Source organism: Mastigoproctus giganteus, chromosome 11, assembly GCF_048544385.1.
Source record: "Mastigoproctus giganteus isolate SK-2022 chromosome 11, ASM4854438v1, whole genome shotgun sequence".
NCBI classification, from domain to species: domain Eukaryota; kingdom Metazoa; phylum Arthropoda; class Arachnida; order Uropygi; family Thelyphonidae; genus Mastigoproctus; species Mastigoproctus giganteus.
In genome coordinates, this window is record NC_143585.1 from 88,005,754 (window position 1) to 88,022,675 (window position 16,922).

The window sequence follows — 16,922 nt, forward strand, 5'->3', positions numbered from 1 at the left end:
TCCGAGGCAGTAGTGGATCATGGCATACTCGTATACATAACATCGTATACATTTTTTATCTTCAGTCTTTTATACTTTGAAATGTCTACCATACGCAGTCATAATGATAGTAAGCTCTTCAAATTCGATCAACCATAAAAGATATTATTGACTTTCTGGTACCGGCAAGCCATCCTAAAGGTTGATTGGAGCCACCACGCCAGAAATGGTGTCCATGATTTGTCTTGGCCACCTAAGATATGCTTAAAATTTTCTGAAAAACGTACCACCACATTAACTTGGGTGGTGTGAAGCTCTCCTAAATCTCATTTATTATAATATAAGAAATATTTAATAATAATAAAAACAATATTTTATTAAGTTTTATTTTTTGACTCGTTTACGTTCTCAGGCCGAGTGTGCAAAGATAGCTTTTCTCGGTTATTTTGCAAATACGTTTTCATCGATACCTTAACTTTCATCTATTAGATTAGTATACAAGAATTCCTCGTCATCTTTGCAATACGCTACCGAAAAGTATCGCGCTTAGTAAGACTAAAATTCTCTAGAAAAATCGGTTAAAAAATAATTATGCCAATAAAAAAGTACAGCAAATTTCAATTTTCATTTATACAGCATAAATAATTAGGTTGACAATACAATAAGAAAAACAAGTAATTAGATATACAGTTCACTTCGAGCACTTATTGAATGCTTAGAGGATATAATAAAGGATAAAATAAATGTTTTTTTTATATATATTTTAATAATAATATAATTTACATTTGTAATAAATACGGTAATCCCCAAAGACGAGCTAAAAATAAGTCTGGGAAATACAAATGCTGCTCAGAAATACGAAAATATACAGGAGGTGATGATACCACACATCAGGGGTTGCCAATCGACGAAGAGAATCCACACCGCTAACGGTTTTTCATGGACCGAGAGTAATTTGAACCTTAAGTCAATTTGCAAATAGATAATTATTTTAATTTTTTATTTTTGTAAGTTCATGTAACATTTTAAAAAAATCGATTATACATTATAACTGTTGCACTTTTTTTCGTGTTCTGTAATAAAAGGAACTAAAAATATTTTATTATAATATTTATTTGAAGTTTTATAAATGATGCCCAAAACAGATCTGGACCGCGTTGAGTTACATGTTTACTAACATGGATCACGAAGAAAATTAATTGGTGACCACTGGTGATGTATACTGACGAGTGCAGAATTGAGAGGATAGAAAGTAAACGAACGGGTCCCTCTGCACTACGTACTAGCAAAGTGAATTTATAGAGGGTACACTGGTGCGATTGCTCCAGAGTCTTCAAAAGCGCTGGGCCCTGGTTCCAGCGCCCAGCGATTTGTAGGATCTCTGTATATTTGTGTATTAGGGTCCCAGACTACTTAAATACGCCATTGTCACCTCAGTACCCACGTGATTTACAAGAGGTGGAGCAATAACTGCCAGGTTATTTTGTATAGGAGACTGGACTGAACTGTGTATACATTAAAAAAAGAAAAAGGCAGATTGTAAGATTTGGATTTACAAAAAAAAAATCGCATTATCTGAAACATGCATTTCTTAAACCCGCAGTTGGGGAGAGATTCCTGTATAAGCTCTTCATTCATCTAGGAAACACTGGTGCAAAATTCATTTTGTACCTGTGTTTTCCAGACTGTTGTATATCGGGGAAGTGACAATGTGCTCGCCCGAGGGTGTTGGCAGCTTGGGAGTTTATTTTTCAGATCATTTATTCATTCACCAGCTGGTATGGCAGTCAGGTTCTTTTATTTCAGTGTATGACATCGACGTGCTAAAATGAATGTTGTTGGTAATCCAGTTTCGTATTTCCCAGCTTGAGGTTGGCTACTGTTTTTATGTGAAAGAAATCCTTCGCTGGCTTGTAGCTGTACTACAGTATGTATAACTTCTATACTTGCTGTTTCTATAGCCGAAAGAATGCCCTGGCTTTGCATTTAATAAGTGACTTTGTGATCCTTTTATTTTCATACTCGGATTTTTTTTTTTTTTTTTTTGTTTGGCTTCTAAATACTTTCTGAGGATCGATCCCGGTTTCGAATTAGATTTTAATACTGTAATCAATTTAGAGGCAGCATCTTTCATTATCTGTTTTACTATTTGATTAAAAATTTATTGTATCCTGGATGGGAAGTTTGGTTAGAGAATCCTATGTAGAGAAATTCAGGTTATGTATATTTTTTATTTATTTATTTTTTTTGTTTAAAAACTTTTGAAGAGGACTTTTTTTTTTTTTCCTTGCAGAGGTTATGTCGGTTCGGGGGAGAGAATGGCTAGAATTTCTGCACCACTATGATCCCATTTCAAGATGATGTGATTGTGAATATTGTTTTCCTGCCTGTGTTGAATTATATAGAATCCCGTGGCTATGGATAGAATTGCCCTTAAGACTGACTTCTGGGGCGAGGTTATCTGATTGAGGTGTACAAGCCCTTGAATGGTTTGAGCAGGCTCAATGCTGATGGGATACTTTCACTTGCTGAGATTAAGAACCTTAGGGGGGCATAGATTCAAATTGAGGAAAGACAGTTGTAGAATAGATGTGCGGAAGTTTGCCTTTAGCCAGCGGGCAGTTGATTGCTAGAACAGACTTCCATGTGTTGTTGTTGTGGAAGTTGATAGCTTAAATAAATTCAAGGAGGAATTAGACAAACATTTGGAGTGAATGGATGGGTGAAATGGGAAGGTGTTTTTTTTTTTTTTTTTTTTGCTGATGCTGCCTAAGCTTGCTTTCTTGCATCATATGCCTCAACTAATGACAATGCTAAGTGCTTTCCTAAGATTTATAACTGATCCCTCACATATTTCGGCATATGTGTGAGGAGAAGAATAAATTATATATGGGTTTATATGAAAGCAAAAGAAGGATATCAAATTGCGTATCCATCCACGTTTATGATTCCATGTGTAGCATTGAGCATGGCTAAAATAAGAGTTTTTGTAGTTTACCTTTGGTCTTCGCTGCTAGGCAATTTTTCTGGTGACAGGTTCAAGAAAGGACTGAGCTCGGGTCCTTTCTATTTGGAAGGAACCTTTTATAGAATTTTTTTTTTTCACCATACGGTCGAGTTAGTTCGGACTGTACAAGATTTGCATTTTTTACACTCTCCTGGGAATTGGGGTTTTTAATCAAAAACAGGCCAATTTGCACATATAATACAGCATACTTGAACTTCACGACTTTGTGTAAACAACAGCAATAACCTTACGTTTTAAACGAAATGTTTTGATTTTACTTTAACGTTCTGGCTTGGCTTTGGTTTTTTGTTGTTTTTGCTTAAGTACTTCAGTATAATACATAAACCAAGTAAACAGTACTTATCTCTATTTAAAGTTGATAATGTTTGTAAAAACTGATTGACATCAAGGTGAGAGGTCATACACAAGTTTCGCAAAAATAAACTTTGAAAACTACTTAAATTACTTTAAGGCAAGGTAAATCGATACTGCTATATCTAGGGGACCTAGATATGGTAGTGTTGATGGAATGGATGCCAATGAATCAGGTGGATTTGTAGCTGAGTTACTTATGACCTTGATAAATTCCATCCGAATTTTTTCTGGAATCCAGGATTAGTTAAAATACGAGAGTCCATTTTAGCGTAATGAGCCCATGCTCACGATCAATTTTTCACCTTTACTTATGTCTGCTAAACATTAAAGATGAGGAAAATGCTGCAGATCGTTGCGATGTTTTCTTGAAGATGATCCAAATCTGTAATTTATCCAGAGAACATAATCCTGGTGACACGCATTTGAACTGACCGTGGTTGGTGCCCGCTTATGAAAGAAACTTTTTTTTGTTTTATATGCCTACAAAAATTGAACATATGGTAGAGGGAAATCAGGAACTTGGTGGCCATTTCAATGAACTGTAGCTGATCTAATATGCTACAAATCTTTCATCTATAACCCAGTGGTGTCTAACCTTTTTAGTCGGGTACTACTAAGTATATTTCAACTCTTTTTTTTGATTAAAAGAAAATGAATAAATAAATCGATAAACAATTAATATTTTAATTTATATTAGGGCTGTTTTAAAAGTAAGGTAGCAAACATTTTTGTTAAAAGGCATTTAATCACAGAGCAATGAAACGAAAAAGATTTAGTGCACCGCTTTTTGATGTAGTTATCCATCAAATTCAAGCACTGATTCCCCCGAATCACGGGTACATCCATACCTCTTTCGTACAGTTCAGGGACATTTCCAATTAGGTTTAAACTCCGTTTAACACCATCGTCATCACTGTATCGGTTCTCTGCTCGATGTTTATCAAAGGCCTATACAGATGAAAGTCAGAAGGGGCAAGGTGAGATGGGGGAAAGCACCTCCCATCCGTAACGCTATAAAAATTATCGTATGCAGGCAGTAATGAGAGTTGCTGCATTGTCCCGAAACATATGTTTCTTGAACGTCACTGTTCACACACACACACACACACACACACACACACACACACACACACAGAGCCAGCTTGTAGTCGATGAGGAATTCTGCGGGCACGCAGAAATCGGATGCGCGCACTTCTTAATTTGGACAGGTTTCAAGTACGGCAGCCATTTTGGTTTACTCGCCTGATGACAACAGAAGTGTTGCAATTAGATGACTGAAACAAAGGTAACAAGAAGAAAAGAAACATTACACATGCCTTTGTTTCATTGTTAGAAAAGGTGCTTTTCCACAGAATCAACTGTTATCCTGACATTCAAAATGGTTTTCATATCTCACGTGGTTAATTTATTATGAGAAAAATTATTGGTATTAGCTATATAGTGCAAGGAACCCACCGACTTTTGCTGCAATGACAAAAAAAAAAATTAAATAAAAATGTATTAAAGCTAATAATAAAATAAATCAATGACAAATAAAAAGAAAATAAACTTGTTCCCTTCCTCACGTAGATAACCTATTCCAGCAATTAACAACACTCTGGCTAAAGGATACTTCCTATTAATCCAATCTGAATCTGTTTGAATTTATGAATTTTAGTTCTGGAATCATGACAGTAAAAATTTTGCCTTAATTCATTTTACTATCCCTTCTCAGAGCTTTATAGACTTCAATGACGCCACCCCCCCCTCTAAGGTGCCTGTTGCCAAGCTCTGTAACCGACATATCTGTAGTCGTTGCTCATATGGACGTCCATTTGCTGATCTCACCAGGGGCGTTGGACCCCTCGATAGGAGGTTATAGGCCTTCCTTTATGGCTGGGTACACTCTCGAGAAGTTCATGTCCAACCATATCGGAACTCCCAAATCCCTTTCTTCCTATATTGTTTTTGATTCAGCCCCAGCATATGTATAAATTACTTTGGTTTGCTATTCCCCAAGTGTTAGACCTTGTATCTTGCTGCATTAAAATACTTTTCCAACCATCCTTGAATCCTATTTAAGTCATCATAAAAGAGCACTGCTTGACGCACCTAAAATTAGGAGAGTGGTGATGACTACTCTCCCAATCTTTACATTAATTGCGAATTTTGACATCCTGCCCCTCTCCCCTCGCTGATGTCATTTATGAAAATTAGGAACAACTTGTTCATCAAGCGGGCCCCTCCCCGAGAACCGATCTTGGGGAGGGTCCCCTTCTAACGTTAGAGCAATCTAAAGAGTAACTGTTAATCAAACTATCTGCCGCCTATGCAGCAATTCTGCGATCCAGCTTAGAATCATACCAGTGATTCAAACATGTTCTAGCTTATACAGTAACTTCTCACGAGGGAATGAGTCAAATGCTTTGATAAAATTCAAATAAATAATTTAGTAATTATTCCCTACATCCAGATCATAAATAGCTGTCGAAATAGCTAAACAACTTTTCCTTTCAAAACCATGCTGTTTCCCTAACAATTCTATTTATATCTAAATGATCATATACTGCACTCTTGATTATTGTTTCCATGACTTTCCCCTACTGAAGTCTGACTAGCGATCTGTATTTACCTACTTCATTCTTGACATGATTTGAGCCATTTGAAATACAGTTCTGTTTGATAAAATAGAGCTGCTGTGTTTTTTTTTTTTTCTTTTGTTTAGTAGCTTCATCGCCACACTGAAACTTTTTTTTAAACCAAATTTAAGGTTGGGATTCAATCGTCAATTTTAAAAACTTTAACTTCATTACAAACCAACTTTTTCGCCAATGGAAACACAGGTAAATAAATTTTCGCTTATACACAAGTAGAGAAGTTTTATTTCATTGTAGCTGTTTCATTGCAACCAGTAACAGTTAACAGCGGGCCGTGCTTTTTTTTTTTTTTTTTTTTTTTGGTAGGTATCCGTGTCTGCGTACTTCAGGACTAGAGCCAGCCTCCAAAAACGTTTTATGACTTTAATGAATTTTAGGTTTAAACTCCGTTTAACACCATCGTCATCACTGTATCGGTTCTCTGCTCGATGTTTATCAAAGGCCTGTACAGATGAAAGTCAGAAGGGGCAAGGTGAGATGGGAGAAAGCACCTCCCATCCATTAGACTTTAATGAAATGAAACATAAAAATTCGCAAAATAAAATACTGTTTCTCCTTGGATATTTATTTATATCCAGTGCTCCTCAAGATTTTAGAAATCTCTTCAAAGGAAGTGATCACGTCGGCGATATCAACGTTGATCTAATTGGTTTCTTGAATGTAGAAACTTTAATGAATATTTAATGAACATTGCTTTGCCTTGTGGTAATCATTCCAGAAGAAGCGTTTCAAAAGACGAATTGGTTTTTTGTTTGGTTTGATGGTGTATATACCTTCCCAAATACCGTAAGGTCCAGCAATTCTTGTTCGTAGAGACAAAATTACATTTCATTCCTTCAGCTATTTTCTGCCACATATTTATTCATGCCTTTCTTAACACACATAAAAGATGGCTTTATGGAAAAAGGGCTTTTTCTTGGAAAATCAGCGCTATTTAGAAACTGCTCAGTGGTACACCCATGCTCAGAATTCGGTTATTTTAATCGATTATACTTGCTCAATTTATGCAGCATCTTTTAGTTGACAGCCTGCTTGTGTATGCCGATTTCAGAGCGTTAAGATCCCCCGCAGATCATTTATATTACAACCTTCCTGAGAGCGTAGCTATAAATAATCTCAAATCAATTATCAACGGGAAACGCCTACTCCTGACGTCATTAGGCCCACTTCACTGGTGTCCACTTCCTGACATACCGCGTTAGTTCGGCGAGCATCAATGGCTCCGTTAGTAAATTATCAGGATGTGGAGTGTCCCAGAAGACTTGGCTCGTAATGTATCGATTTCAGTATCCAAATGAAACCGGTTTTGGGAAATGAAAGCAAAGTAATGAGTGAAGCTTACCCCTGGAAGGATACTTATGTGTTGTGTGTAAGAATTATGCAGAGAAGAGCGATTATTTTGGGGCTTTAATCGTAAAACAGTTTTCTTGCTGAAGTCTGAGTTACGTTCGAAACTTAGATTTATTAACTGCATCCAATCCTGAATCGATAAAAGCACATTTTGTTTAAATGGATATTCAGATTTCCACTACTTCTTGGTGTATTGAAGTTTATTTATATAAAGATATCTTAGTGTATCTTGATAAAATTAAATCTGTAATGATAAGTGTAATTTTAATGTTTAATCTAAAATAACACAAATCTAACGTGTCGTTGCATTAAAGACGAATCCAGAACTTTCTTTGTATACTTAAGTGTGTATGTCTTGGTGTGCAGATTGTCTACAGTACCAGTAGGTTCAATAAGCTTTAACATTTGGTAAAAATAGCGTTTTTACTTTCTTATAAACCTAAATTACTCCCGACATTATGCTCTTTTCACAATATAATTATATTTAAATGTATTTTTATATTGTATGTATTCTAATCCCCCCACGTTGAGCAGTATGGTTTTTGGCTTGGCGGATTCGTTATGATAAGATCAGACAGGTTTGTTAAGCTTATGCAATTTTTTTGCACAAGTGGTTAGACAGGTATAGCATGTACTTAGTTATCTGTAAGTAGTTGTGTAAGCGTTTATTTTTACCCACCTTTTTATAAATAAAAAAATGATTATTTTGCAGAATGCGACACGTTAGATTTTTAAGAATTATCAGTGAAAACTCTAGCTGAAATCAAGACTCGCTGAAGAAAAGAAGAAATTTCTCTTTCTTAATTTATCATTTTAAATGCTATTTTTCTTTATAATCAGTTTATTTTATTTTTTTAGTGTAAAACGAACTTTTTTTTTTTTTTTTTTCTGTTGCTCAGATTGACTCAGAGTTCAACTGCAGTATATATAGAGTTCATCGATCTGCGAATTGTAATTTATACCATTGCGTGTGCGCTTCCATAGAAATGGTGTTTTCTTATTTTATTCTTGCGTATTTCTTTGAACAAAAATTCTCTTGCTCAAAAATTACTCTGTTTCTACCAGCTACCCAAAGTCAAGTGTATTGGTTTTATGGAGACTCAATGTCTGCAATCCACCCATAAGTTATTTTTTCCTAGATAAAAACAAATGCGAATAAAAATGAATTCTGCCAGTCTTCTATATATTGGTTAGACTAAGCTAACCAGGTCATGACAATTATTTTATTTTTCTTGTGACCGACAATAAAAATTGGATTACCTTATTCTGCCTCTGCAGTACTGAAAAACATTGAACAAGAGTTCATTGTATAAAATATAAGTTTACATCTTATATTAACCAACAAATATATTTCGGTTCAGAGTAATTTTGGTGGTACTATATCTAAATGTAAGTTGTATAACCGGCACTTTCTGAGCAGACGAAAAAAAATGAAATATTCGTCTGCGAGTCTTGTCGGTGCCAGAGCAGCTTGTCTTTTGGGGAAAAAAAGTGCTTAAAGCAAGTGACAAGCTTGCCTACAGAGTAATAGGCCTAATTGTTAAAATGCTGTGGTTAACCGATCGATGGCAAAATTATATTTAGTTAATTGTGGTGGCCTATTTGCTAAAGATACCACTCTGCAGAAAAATGCCACCATGGCTCGAAAGAAAGTAACTCCATCTTGACAGCATCACGACTATAATTGCTTTTTGATTTGCCGTCGCCCCTCCACATTTATTATTATTATTATTATTATTATTATTATTATTATTAGCCATATGGTGCAAGGAAGCCTGAGGCTTATGCTGCACCAGCCAAAAAAATTCTGAGTTACCGAGAGAGAGAGAGAGAGAGAGAGAGAGAGAGAATCACCAAGAAAGAGAATGATGATGATATCCAGCTCAGGACCCTGGTTGTGCCAAGCCCATACTCACCAGATGTGAGGCCCTTGGGGTATTTCGAATATTAATTCCATTTGCACGTATTTGAAGTTACGCAATTATCTACCATTTCTGCTGTTTTCATGTGTATTGTTAAAATATATGGCTAAATATTGCCTCGCAGTATGAGGATAAGTTTCGTCAGTGCCTGACGCTATTATAGATGTAGTTCTTATCAAAGTCATTTGATGTGTCGATTGTACCGGATGACATATCGTGGCGTTGCTGTGGTTACAGAAATTGTAATGACGCAATGACCACGACACTTCGATCACCCAACTTGGCAACTTGCCAGCAGTAAGCCGCACTTTCACCTCTTTCTCGAAGGTAGCCGTAGATTTGTCTTCCAAACACATGTCACATGAACCATCAATTCGTAACCAGCTAATCTAATGCCGGTTTAAATTCTGCTGATAAACGTATTTGGAAATATCTGTTACTAGCAAATGCACTCTAAGGTACTTAAAAACTGTCTTATGAGTCTACTAAATAATTAGCTTCTTCTGTCTCTCCCTCATGCTGTAATAGGATGCTATGATTGAGAGACAGAAGCAGTATATTGTTTGTAAAGTTTATATTCCGGTTCGTTCAGTTGCATTAAAATGGTAACAAAATACGAATTTTCGATACAATCTTAAATTGTTCATATATTTCAAATGTTACAATTAAATTTAACAAAATGTTTTTGTATTCAATATTTTTTATTTTAAGTGTCTTTATGGGAAAATTTTTTATTTTCCCATAAAGTATTTTTTAATATTTTTTATTAAAAAATATATTTTTTTAAAACTCAAATAAAAAATATATTTTAAATATATTTTATATATTTTTAAATATATTTTAAACTCAAATAAAAAATATTTAAAAAAAATATTTTTTATTTGAGTTTAAATTAATCAGCATTTTTTTTTTTCAAGAGAGATCAAGTGGACTTTAAGTTGATCAGGTGAAAGATTTTTTTTGGCAGATTTATTTCCCTCTTAATCATCTAAAGTTCGTATTCACGTATTGTGATCGGCTTTCCTGTTACGCGTGTAAGAGAAACAAAGGAGGAAAAATGAAAAAAATATAAGCGTGAAGTGAACTAAAAAGGAGTACATAACAGAAAATCCAACTAGTTTTTTTATTCCAGTATATTACGTATAAATTTGTTTATATAATGTGCTATTTAAAGTACAAATTTGATAAAATCCTGCTACATTTTCAAAACGTTTTTTTTTTTACCCTGAAGTGGTATCAGCAGTCGCAGCTGTTGGAACGTGACTTTTTTTTTCCCATTGCAGATTTAAGCCTCTTAGCTTTCCATTAAGGTTCTGCTACTTAAGATAAGCGCAATTGAGACGAATTATCAAATAATGGATCTGTTCTGTAAAGGGCTTGTATTCTAGCCTCGTTTGTATGTACGTGGAGGACAAACTAGTCTCCAGAGAATGGGGGTTTTGTACCTCCTCTGTAGGGGGGCTAACAAATCATCAGAATGAACAACAAAACTTTATAGAGGATTTATCTGGTCTGTGATAGAAGTCCAACCTTAGATCTTTCATTACAAGAAAGTGAAGGGTGAAAAATACCACAATACTATTACCGAGGAAAAAGGGGGGTTAGTAACCTTGAGTATATCACCAAAGAAAACGGAGCTTTCGATGTCGGAAGAGCCATGAACCAACACAAAGCATAAAAAATCTTGACTAGTCAAACCTGTGTTTGTTGGTGCCAAAACAAAATCTTGACATCATTTCTTTTCCTTTGGATGATATGGTGTACTATAGTGACAAAACAAAAGTTCCTTATGTTTAGAGGGCACGGATTTAAATGGGATCTGTAGACAGATTTCTATGTATTAAGTCAGATAAGACTTCAAATAATTTCAAGAGGTATTCTGGTCAACAAGGAATAATATTTCTGTCCATTACTTTTCTGCATAGTATCTGAAAAGAGCTTGAATATGTGCACGAGATCATAATTTTTTGAGGGGTTCCATGTATGATTTGACTGGTCAGAATATTAAGAAATGTATCTTAGAGCCACCTTTTGCTGTAATATTTTACAGCACATTTCGGTGTGCATAGCTGTCCCAACTTCAAAACTCGTAATAGCTGCAAACAAGTTAATGAATCCAAAACCATTCATGGTCAAATTCCATTATTTCCTTCTGTACCTTGATAAGCCATTGACATCTTTCATCAATCCTTTTTGCTCCATCCTGTTGATTCATATTGCAAATATGAACCTAACTCTAATAACACATTGTATTATTGATTTCAATAAATCTCACGATACCAAAAACTTCCCATTTAGTGCCTCCTTTGATTTTCGAGAAAAAAATCGAGGCAACTGGTTGTTGAAGGTGTAAAGCCTTCCATTTATTTTTCCACTAGAAACTTAAAATATATATATCCTACTATTAATAGGAGAGTAGGTTATTGACGCTTCCTTAAGGGAAGATCACTGATAAAAATAAGTTCAAAAATATTGTAAATGACAATATTTTGAACTTATTTTAAAACTTAAAAGAAAAACAGTTTTCTACCAATATGCAGTAAGTATAGAATTTTCTTGGAAAGTAACGATTTATAAAACCGAATACTGTGAAACGCCATGTTAAAGATATTGTTTTTGCCTGTTATAAATAAATTTTATTTGGTAGTTTGTAGAAAAACTGGCAGAAAAATGATTACAATAAGATCCATTGCTCAGTGTGTGGTGAAAGGGAGCTCACAAGGTCGGGTTATAACACTCAGGGAGACAAATCGATTGGTAATTTTAATACTAATTTCGACATAATACTTGTATTCTTTAAGTAATTTTAAAGTGTTTTTTTTCTCCCTACATTATTCGTTTTTCTATTGTGAAATCCCCTCGGGGAGAGGGCACTTGTACGTGGTGAGAGGACCTCCCAGCGACGCTGCTGCTCCTCCAGACTAGCGTCACTGGGATCCAAAGCTCACAGCCTAACACCAGAGTAATCTGGTGTGTTTTCCGAGCGCTGTGACCCGTGGAAACTCGGATGGGTGACCCTGGTGGTTGAAAGGGCCCAGCTTCAACACACCACCTTGGCCCCTGCTACGACAAGGTGGTCCTGGATTGCTCGGCCAGGTTCAATCGGCTAGTGGGTTCGCTTGCAAGGGTCAACGGTGTTAATGGCATACCCCTATCCTCGTGGTGCATGGGACAGGATTCGGTCTTGCGGCGGTGCGGGTATAATGTATGGGTAGCCCTGGCGTCCCACTCCCGAGCGCATTTATTGCTTTCCGGGTAGTGGGCGTCCCATTTTTGCACTGAACAAAAAAAAAAACTAACCATGGATCCTGATGAATTTATTTTTTCTGAGGCATCAACACGATCCCTATATGAAAAATTAGAAGTTGGTCGTGCCGATGCCACTTAAGAAAAAAGACAGAAAACAAACAATATCAGGTCCAGCACCCCGTTATACTCTACAAGTGAGAAAGCTATAAGAAAAATGTCGCCCTTCTTTATCTGGAAAGGTTGGCAGGCTATCCTAAATCAGTAAAACGGCTTCGGTCAGGCTACATCCTTGTAGAGACCCGGGGTTGACAGATATTCAAAACAGCTCCTCCGAGCCACATCTTTCGGGGTAATGCCTATCACAGTTACCACCCATAAGACACTTAATTCATTCCGTTGTGTCATCGCCGAATGGTATCTCATGAAAGTGTCAGAAGAGGAAATCTGTTCTGAATTAAAACCGCAAGGAGTGACAGCTGCGAAACGAATCTTCATTGTTGGGGGAGTGGGGAAATTGTTTCCACTAGAAACATATTCCTAATGTTCAATTCACCAACGTCTCCTAATGAGATTAAAGCTGGCTATCAGCTATCCGGTGCGTCCATATGCCACAGATCCATTAATGTGCTTTAAGTTCCAGAAATATGGGTATTGCAAATTGGACTGTCGTGGAGCTCTTTCATGTGCTTGATGTGCTGCAAAGGATCACGAAATTACATCTTCAGCCAATTGCCAAGAGAACACCCTACATACTCACAAGCACGTCAGAGGTGGAAGGAAGAAAAAGAAATAGAAAGAATTGAGGGTGAGCTGAATATATATCATATCAGGAAGGAAAGAAAAGCGGTGAAACTTATAAATGCAAATAAACCTACCTACGCTCTGAAGGTATGTTCCATCGGAACTCAGACCGAAATAACTATTCCACCAAAAGAGTCATTCACTCGCATCGTACGCTAATCTGTTAAGCACAATAAAACTCAGACAGAAGGACCAATCGGCTGCCACTCCTCTATCCGTACCTCCTAATATTCCACCAGTAACAAATTCCCGGAGAAAAGAATAATAAACCTGAAATATACCCTAGCTCTCAAGAGAAAATGGGTGTTGAGGAGAAGGAGTTACTTGACAGAACAGTCTTAACTCTGTGGAGATGGAAATGAACACAGGATAGCGTCCATACTTCCCCAAAAGACACAAATCCAAGGCTGAAAAAGTAAGCCCTCAGCTCTTTGGAAGCGGCCTGATGGACCCACCAAACCAAAATAATACCTAAATTCCTATAGTGGAATTGTCGTGGATTCCGGCAAAATACTGACGACATCAAGGCACTCGTGTCGTAGAGCATATGCTCACTGACAATAACTTATCCTTCTAAATGTTGGAACCTTCTTCCACATACCAACCAGTAAGTTTTCTGTCATTTCTTTTTTTATTTTTCTATCTTCTCCCAATCTCTCTTCCCTTTACTTATTTAGGAGGTGGAGGAGAAGTCGTATGGAAGTGATCACTTCCCAGAATTTGTCATCATTCCCGTAAATCTGGAGCCGAACAACAAATACAGTCACGCACATCACAGAAAATATTCTTTATGCAGCAACAATTGCCATTCCAAAAACTTCTACGCAGTTTCCAACTTTTCTCAAACCATAGTGGAATACAGAATGTATAGCAGCAAAAAAAAACAAAAAAAAAAAAAACCTCAAAACAAAGCTTATTTCGATATCTTTCCATGGCCAATCCAAATAGCCTTTAAACTGCACGGGCCAAAGAACGCTACATACACCGGATCCATCTCACATTATGAATTAATCAGTACACTGGCACTAAAGTGGTCTGGGATAAAATCCAGAAAATGAGGAGATATACATCTCACACCCTTCACCCTAGAATATAGTGGATGCACTATTTCATAGCCAACTGCAAACGTGAACATCCTATATCGGTATTCTTTTATATGGAGAAAGCATATGACAACTTGGAGATTTTTCATTTTAAACGACTTGTATAGCCTCGGTCTTAAAGGGTATTTCCCCGTTTTTATTAAAAACGTTTTAGCGAATCGGTCTTTCCAAGTTCGTGTGGGATCTTCACTCTCTTGGCACTTTTGCCAAGAGGAGGGAGTACCGCAAGGATCAGTACTAAGTGTTACGCTTTTCTCCATCAAAGTAAATTCCATCACAGAACAACCTCCTCCAACTGTAAACAGCGTCCTCTGTCGATGACTTTAGCATATTTTCTCAGTCATGTAACATGAGGGTTATTGAAGGACAACTGAAGCAAGCCATTGATCGCCTTAATTTCTGGGCACTTGCTAATGGATTCAGGTTCTTGCCGCAGAAGACGGTTTGCGCGCCCATTGTCACAAGCAGAATCTTCATCCTGAACCTGAATTGAGGCTTTGACATAATGCTATTCTAGTAGTGATAGACAAAAAAAAAAAAAAAAAAAATTGGACTTTTTTTTTTATATGACGTTTCTAGAAAACATCCCTCAACTAATGCACTTTGCGTTATAAACTTGCTTATGGTTCCCAGGTATACGCATCAGCCAGAAATAGTACAATTCTTCGATGGCTGGACCCTATCCATCATTACGCTATCCGTATCATTATTGGAGCATTTCGAACATCTCCTGTCCAATGCCTCTACGTAGAAACAAATGAACTACCCTTATCTTTTCGATACAAGCAGTTGTCTCTAACATATGCTTTAAAACTGAAATTCTTGCCACACCATCCTAATGTGGCCATCCGTTTTTCAGCCACGATGGGAAAATTTGTACAGCGCTGGCAGACTACCTTTCGGTATTCGTCTCCAAGAGCTACTCAGAGAACTTAACATCAAGGTAGACAAGATTGCCCAATAACTAAAGCAGCCCCTTCCACCTTGACATATTCCGGCGTGCGACTGTTCCCTTTAAAACTGAGTAAAGTCGAATATTCCATCGTCTGTCTACCTGCAACGCTATTCAGCACACAGAGCTGAACATTTTGGCTTCGCGCCAGTTTACACAGATGGCTCGAAGTCGGAATTATATGTAGGATCTGCTGATGTCTTTCCAGACACCACTATATCCGAACAGATTCTCCTTAAATGCATCATATTTACCGCAGAGCTGCGCGCTATGGCGTTAGCTTTTGGAACACATTAGTACTTTCTGGTACCAACGGTTCATTTTATATTCCGATTTTTTTTTTAGCGTCTTACAGCTTTATTATCGGTGAGATATGTACTCGGTGGGAGTTCAGCAGAAGATTCACTCTCTCCACACCACGCAAACCAACAGCTAGTGAACAGTTTGACGCCATACTAAATGGGTCGAATCGCAAAACAATTGAATAAGAATCAATTGGTGCGAATGAATCTTGATATACAATTTTTCGCCAGAAAAAAAAACAAAACAAAAAAAAAAAAAAAAAAACTTCATTCTTCTGTGCGTGCGTAACTATTTTGCAACACCAGATTGCATGGCTGTACAGCACCGACATTTTTTGAGATCTAATTTTGAAATAAGTTGGTGAGCGGCGTTGTACTCTGAGGTCAGTTGCCCTGTTTTTCTCTAATGCATTTATATGTAATAAGGCATTAAATCGTCTTATTTTAACGTTTAAATCTTAATATTCGATTGATTACAATCCACCGTTAAATCTTAATATTCAATTGATTAAAATCCACAGTAAATTATAGTTCTCTCCCTCTTTTCCCCCAGGAAAATCCTGGCAGCGCTCTTGTGGACACTGAGCTTAATACGAGATTAATGGTTTCTATTTTAGGGACGTCTATCAGACAACGTTCTGTTCTCCGACTTCAGATGAAAGATTTGTTTTCCATCTCCATGTCAGGTTTCGCCGAAGTTTTGCTAACTAGGATCACAACTGATGCTCTGTCTGACGTAATTCCTTGGTGTGTTTGCGTTAGTGACGTCAGGAGCGTGTACGTCACGTAAATGCAGCCATCTTTATTTGCGCAGCGTTCACTTCACTCACATGACGTTCTAGTCGCGCCGTTAAAAAAAAAAAAAGGGGTGATGACATAGCGAAGAGGAAGAGAGAGTTTGGATCATTACTTGGCTTTCTGCCAAAATATAGTCTACATCTTTTACGCACTCGTAAATAAAACTACCTTCCCTCTCGTGCTTATAAAGAGTTGAAGTTACTGAAAGACATTTTTGTAATACCTGAAGCTCTAGAGGAGCATAAATACTTCAATGCTTAAAGTAGAATTCTCTTCCTGAGGTCTTAAACAGTGTTTTCTTTTCTCTCTTGTTTTTGCTGTTGGCACCTTAAATTTATTATTTCTAGACTTTACAAATTGACTTCCGAATTTTGTTTCCATTTTGGTTTCAATTAGTTCCTTGAAAGTCTACCTTTCTAGGTTATATACTCTCAGAATACGCTCAATA

The 16,922-nt window shown here is 36.8% G+C and overlaps 1 protein-coding gene across 1 annotated transcript in view; it reads left to right on the top strand.

Moving 5' to 3' along the window:
* LOC150078233 (Y+L amino acid transporter 2-like) overlaps positions 1–16,922 on the top strand; it is a 133,116-nt gene that overhangs the window by 62,748 nt on the left and 53,446 nt on the right. The gene's annotated exons all lie outside the window — the stretch shown is intronic.